Genomic DNA, 5,301 nt, shown 5'->3' with positions numbered 1-5,301 from the left:
GACGTCGAAGCTATTAACCACTGCATTATATTGTGCCCCCCGTGTCTCTCATGGGAAAGGGAGATCAAGGTGTCCCAACAGCTCCCTCAAAGGCCTGTTGGCAGCTCCTGAGCGGGGCCATAGGAGTCAAAACGTTGAGAACATCCACCCCAACTTTGGCTGTTCCAGCCTTAAGATCACTTGAAGTCAATAAAGAACTGCTGGCGTGTCCCAGGGTGTAGTTTCTTAGATTGCCTTGCACCTAATGCCAAGAGAAGCAATTCCATTTCTCATGTGGCCCCATGTGGTTCCAACTCCCTTTCCTTCCTTGCTATGCAGACATGCACTGTGGAGTGTAAAAAATGATTTGGGGGCCAAGTACTACAGTATGGATGGAAAACCCTAGCCTCATGCAGAAGCAGCTGTGGAGTTCTTGGTATTATTCTTTCTTCTCTGTCTCTTAAAGAAGCCAAGCGAAAATGTACTCTCCAAGATGATAGGCAGTTTGCTTAAGGAATTGCACACATCGCAGCAGTATTAACTTGTTCGTTATGTTTTTGGTAGGTGGATAGTAGGTTTCCAGATTGGGCCAATGATATTCATTTATGGATGGAGGTCTTCAGCATTCAGGTCCTATTTTTCCTACTTCCCAACACAAAACCAAATTATGGTTCAACCCTGCTTGTGAGTTCATTTCTCTTTTTCAAACACCAGGGATGCCCAAGTTTAAGTGGCTAATTACTTTTTAAAGCCTGCTAATTCTACCTTGTTTCAAGGCTAAAATCAAAGCTCATCATGGCCAAAGTTCAGGCTGAAAAAGAGAATTGGCCAAACCCGCTGTTATGGGGTATGTAGCTCATTAAAAATTGTCTTGCTTACAAGACAGTTAGAACTCCCCTTGTCTTAGTTTTCCTGCTTCTTTTCCATCAATGGATTTTAGATCCTGGGGATAGATAATATATGTCATATACCTAAATAAAAATTTTCCCAAAGAACCAAAATTGTCATTATTAATCCCCAGTGTAGATAAACCCCAATTTGATTTTGATTTTTTTGGCTGTTGGTTATTTATTTATTTTTGCTTATTGCTAATAGTGGCAAAGATTAAATAGTACTTTATTAATTTTTTAAATCTACTGAACACTTATTCTGGGTCAGATACAGTGACACCAAGACATAGTTCCTACCCTCAAGATTCTCAAAGGCCAAAGAGAGAAACAGGGAAATGAATAGTCAAACCCCATGCAGTAAGGTAAGTAGCTATGGCCTCTGCCCTCGAGGTTGGCTAGTTTTTCTGCTTCATCCTGGTGAAAGGGTCTACTTCACACAAAAATGACACACCCAAAGGCCAAATTTCCCCGTGAAAGTGTGCTTTTCATGGGAAAGGGGCTTTAGGGGTTAGAGGAGGGAACTGACTTGATGTGTGAGATGTTTTTCCAGGCTTGTGGTACGGCACGGACACAGGAGCCTGTAGTCAGAGGACGACTTCCCAAGGATGGAGGGTCCTTTCCTTGTCTGGAGCAGCAAAGCTGCTGGGGAGTGGGTGCAGTCGAAACTGATGCACAGGTGAAGGATTGCAACATCCATTTGAAGCCAATTAAGTAGGACCAGGAGGATAAGGAATACCTCTGAGAACTTTGCGATTGAGATTGTTCCTCTGTTCCTTGACTGCAGAGAAAAATGGATGAAAGGAAAAGCATAGTTCTCAGGGTATAATTTTGAGCTTTAGAGCTAGAGTGACTAACTTATAGAGGAGAGTAAAATACAACCAATTTTTGCCTCCCCAAAAAGCCTAACTAGTTCAAGAAAGCAAAGAGTGATTTCCTACATATTTATTCCATGTGGAGAAGTATTATTTGGAGCACTCGCTAGAACTTCTTCACATAGGTCTCTATTTGATTCATTTGTGGTTTTTGATGGGTGGTGCATCAGCCAAAAAGAAGGTTGTATTTGGCTTCCTAAAAGGTGGTCGTGTGTAGAAGATGAGTGGAGGAAATTATAAGTCATATTTTTGGTTATTTTAAGTTTAATTGGTAGACTCACGAACTGAATTCAAAGGCTATTTAGGCTGTTGTCTGAGAAATTCACCAGATGTCATGTGGTTATATGTAGGCACACCTGAAAAGGATTTTAAACACTAGTTAGAGTCTGAATCCAAAGCTATTCTTTAACATTTTTAGTTTTTCTTGAAAAGACTCTTAAGACTGAAGAATAATAATGTTTAGGAGGTGAGCTTACCAAGGCCCCGTCAGTGAAGCCAGATCTGCATGAACCCCCAAATCAACTTCTGCCTGGTGGGGTCTTGGAATTGTCTTAAATGAAAGGGAAAATTGTCCATAACTGCAAGTGGAAGTAGTCATTAAGACAGGCACAATCATCGCCAAAATAGACCACTTTTAGCTTAAATGTGTTTCATTATTGGACACTATAATAAACCCAGACTGAACAACAATGAGATCACTTAAATTTACCAGATAGTTCACTCCCTGAGAAACCCTTGCCTTCTTTTCCATCCTTTTATGCTTGAATACTTGATATGGGGGACGTTACAGAAAACTCATCACACCACACTTGACCATATACGGGGAGTAAGGTGTGATTGCCAAAGCTTGCAGGTTTATAATTGCCTTAAATATACTTGGGCTATCTGCCGGAGTCACCAGGAGGTCTTCTGAGTCCATGAGGGTGCAGGGGAGGCAAAACTTTACCTCGCTCCATCTTAGGCTTTCAGCTGGGAGTCTTTAACAAAAAGACAGATTAACGGAGGAAAAACAGTTCGTTAAGGCATGCAGCGCACATCACGTGGGAGAAACAGAAACCAAGACTAACTCAAAATGGCGGCTTTGAATTCCAGCTTGTATAGCATCTTCAACAAAAACCAACAAATTTGTAGAGAAACGACAGGACAAAGGGAGGCGGTTTTAGGCTTCCAAAGGCGGCAAACCGTGGGAAGGTAAATATAGGAGGGAACGAATGGAATAAAGTTTGTGTGCAGATTCCGCTTGTGCCATCTCGGAGCTGATAAGAGTCTCTCTCCAGTAAAAGGAGAATTTATATCCTGCCTTTAGGCAGAAAAGGGGGAGGGTTTTTTTCTGTGTTTACTGCTTCTTAATTGCCTTTGGCTTAAAATAATTTTTATGTCAAAGAGGGACATTTTTGGGTGACATCTTCCGGTTTCCTTCAAGGGTCACTTAACAAAGGACTTCCCTGACCAAGTTGTGTGTTTAGCCCTCCAAAGGATGCCCTCTTTCCTCTGCTGTCCTCCTATCTAGTAACCATGATCTTTTGTTAATGGAGTCTCAACAATGGAAAATGGTCCCTTGTCTTTTTTGTAACTTTTTATGTTGAACTATTATTATACTTAGAGATTTGCAAAGATAGTCAAAGAGTGTCTGCCCTTAACCCAACTTTCCCTAATGTTAGCCATTCTGTGTATCGCTATCTTATTGTGGTTTGAATTTACATTTCTCTAATTACTACTAATGTCGAGCATCCTTTCATATGCTTATTTACCATCCGTATGTCTCCTTTGGTGAAGCATCTCTTCAGAAATGTGTCCCATTTTTTAAATAGAGTTGTATCTTTTCTTTTTATTGAGTTTTGAGAGTTCCTTATGTATTCTGGATGTGTCATTTATCGTATACAATTTGTAGATTTTTTATTCTGATCTTTGGAGCTTTTTATTTCTTTTTATATATCCAAGTTTCTGTCTGATATCATATTTTTTCTGCCTGATAAACTTCCTTTAACATTTCTTATACAGTAAATCTGCAGGCAGTGAATTCCATCAGTTTTTATTTGTTTGGGAAAGTTTTCCTTTCTCCTTCAATTTTAAAAGTTATTTTCACAGGTTGTAGAATTCTGGGTTGATGGTTTCCCTGCAGGTTGGACACCATCACTTTAAAGAGCTCTCTCATTATCTTCTGGTTTACTGGTTTTTGATAAGAAATCTGTTGTCATACTTATCTCTCTTCCTCTGCATGTAATGTTTCTTTTTCTTCTAGTTGCTTTTTACATTTGTCTTTTGTTTTCAGCCATTTGAATATGGCATTTGAAGATGTGTGTGTGTGTTAGTATTTATACTGCTTGGTTTTCTCTGAGCATCTTGAATCTGTGTTTGATATCTGCCATTAATTTGGGGAAATTCTTGGCCTTTTTTTCTTCAAATATTTCTTCTGCCTGTTCTATCTCTCTTCTATTTTTGGGATTCCAATTATGTATATGTTATAAATGTTTGACATTGTCCCAAACCTCTTGAATATTTTGGTTTATTTTTCACTCTTTTTTTCTCTTTGTGTTTCAGTTTGAGTAATTTCTATTGACTTCTCTTCAAGTTAATGGATTCTTTCTTGGCAGTGTGAAAGTATACTGATGAGCTGGTTGAACTCATCCTTTAGCTTTGTTACTGTGCTTTTCACTTTTTTGCATTTTCATTTGATTTTTTGTTTCTCTGATGAAATTGTTCACCTGATCTTGAATGTTGCCTACTTTTGTCTTTAGAGCCTTTAACATATTAATCATCATTATTTTAAATTTTCCTATCAGATGGTTCCCACATCTGTGTCGCAACTAAGTCTCTGGCTCTGAAGATTGCTTTGCTTTGTATCGTCTTTTGTTTTTCTTTTTTGTATACCTCACAATATTTGTTGGGAGCTGGATGTCTTGTATAAGACAGGAAAGACTGGAGTAAATAGTTTTCATGCCTAGAAATAGGCACACCTTTCCTTTTAGCAGGTCTTCAGCGTGGGGACTGGAGTTAATGGAGTGAGCAGTGGCTGGGTTTGAGGTTTGCTGTTGCTGTGGTTACCCTCACTGCCCCACAGGCTTCACATTTCTTGGGGACGCCTTGCATTTAGTGTGGGGGTTTGGAGAGCAATGTCGATTTGGCCCCGCTCTTCGGGTCTTCCCTTTCTGCTTTGCCTCAGAAAGGGTCTCTTTGCACCTTCTTACCCCTTGACGTCCCTCTCGCTGCAATGTTCTTGTTGTTATGTGAACTTTTGACTTGCTGCTGGAGGACAATGGACTGGAACCTTCTCTATTTCTAGGATTAAATCTCAGACTTACGTGGAGTCTTGGGAGCGTGGCTGTCTCGGTTCCCCTGCCCCTTCCCTGCCTGTAACTTTGGGCCCACTGCGTATTCCTTCCCCCAACACAGGCCTAGGCTTTCTTCTTTTTCTATTTTCCTCCCCCAGCTGCAAAGAGTTTTCCCTTGTTCCCTAAGACAGTGTCGTTGTTATTCCTCCCCTCCCCTAAAGGTTAAGTTCAGTAGGGGAGACTAGGGAGCGCAGGAGGTGTCCTCTTTCTCCCACGTGGCTGCTGTTG

At 40.5% G+C, this 5,301-nt stretch overlaps 1 long non-coding RNA gene across 1 annotated transcript; it reads right to left on the bottom strand.

Annotated features, from left to right (window-relative positions):
* Positions 1–1,987: 1,987 nt before the first annotated feature.
* On the bottom strand, positions 1,988–2,325 carry LOC138917579 (uncharacterized). Its single transcript, XR_011425764.1, has 2 exons — positions 2,218–2,325; positions 1,988–2,097 (listed from the first exon to the last, which is right to left on the bottom strand). It is a non-coding gene; the product is annotated as an uncharacterized lncRNA (long non-coding RNA).
* Between the last annotated feature and the right edge of the window lie 2,976 nt (positions 2,326–5,301).

Source organism: Equus caballus, chromosome 14, assembly GCF_041296265.1.
Source record: "Equus caballus isolate H_3958 breed thoroughbred chromosome 14, TB-T2T, whole genome shotgun sequence".
In the NCBI taxonomy this organism is placed as follows: domain Eukaryota; kingdom Metazoa; phylum Chordata; class Mammalia; order Perissodactyla; family Equidae; genus Equus; species Equus caballus.
Note: the sequence above shows the minus strand (reverse complement) of the source record. Positions and strands in the feature narration are given on the sequence as shown.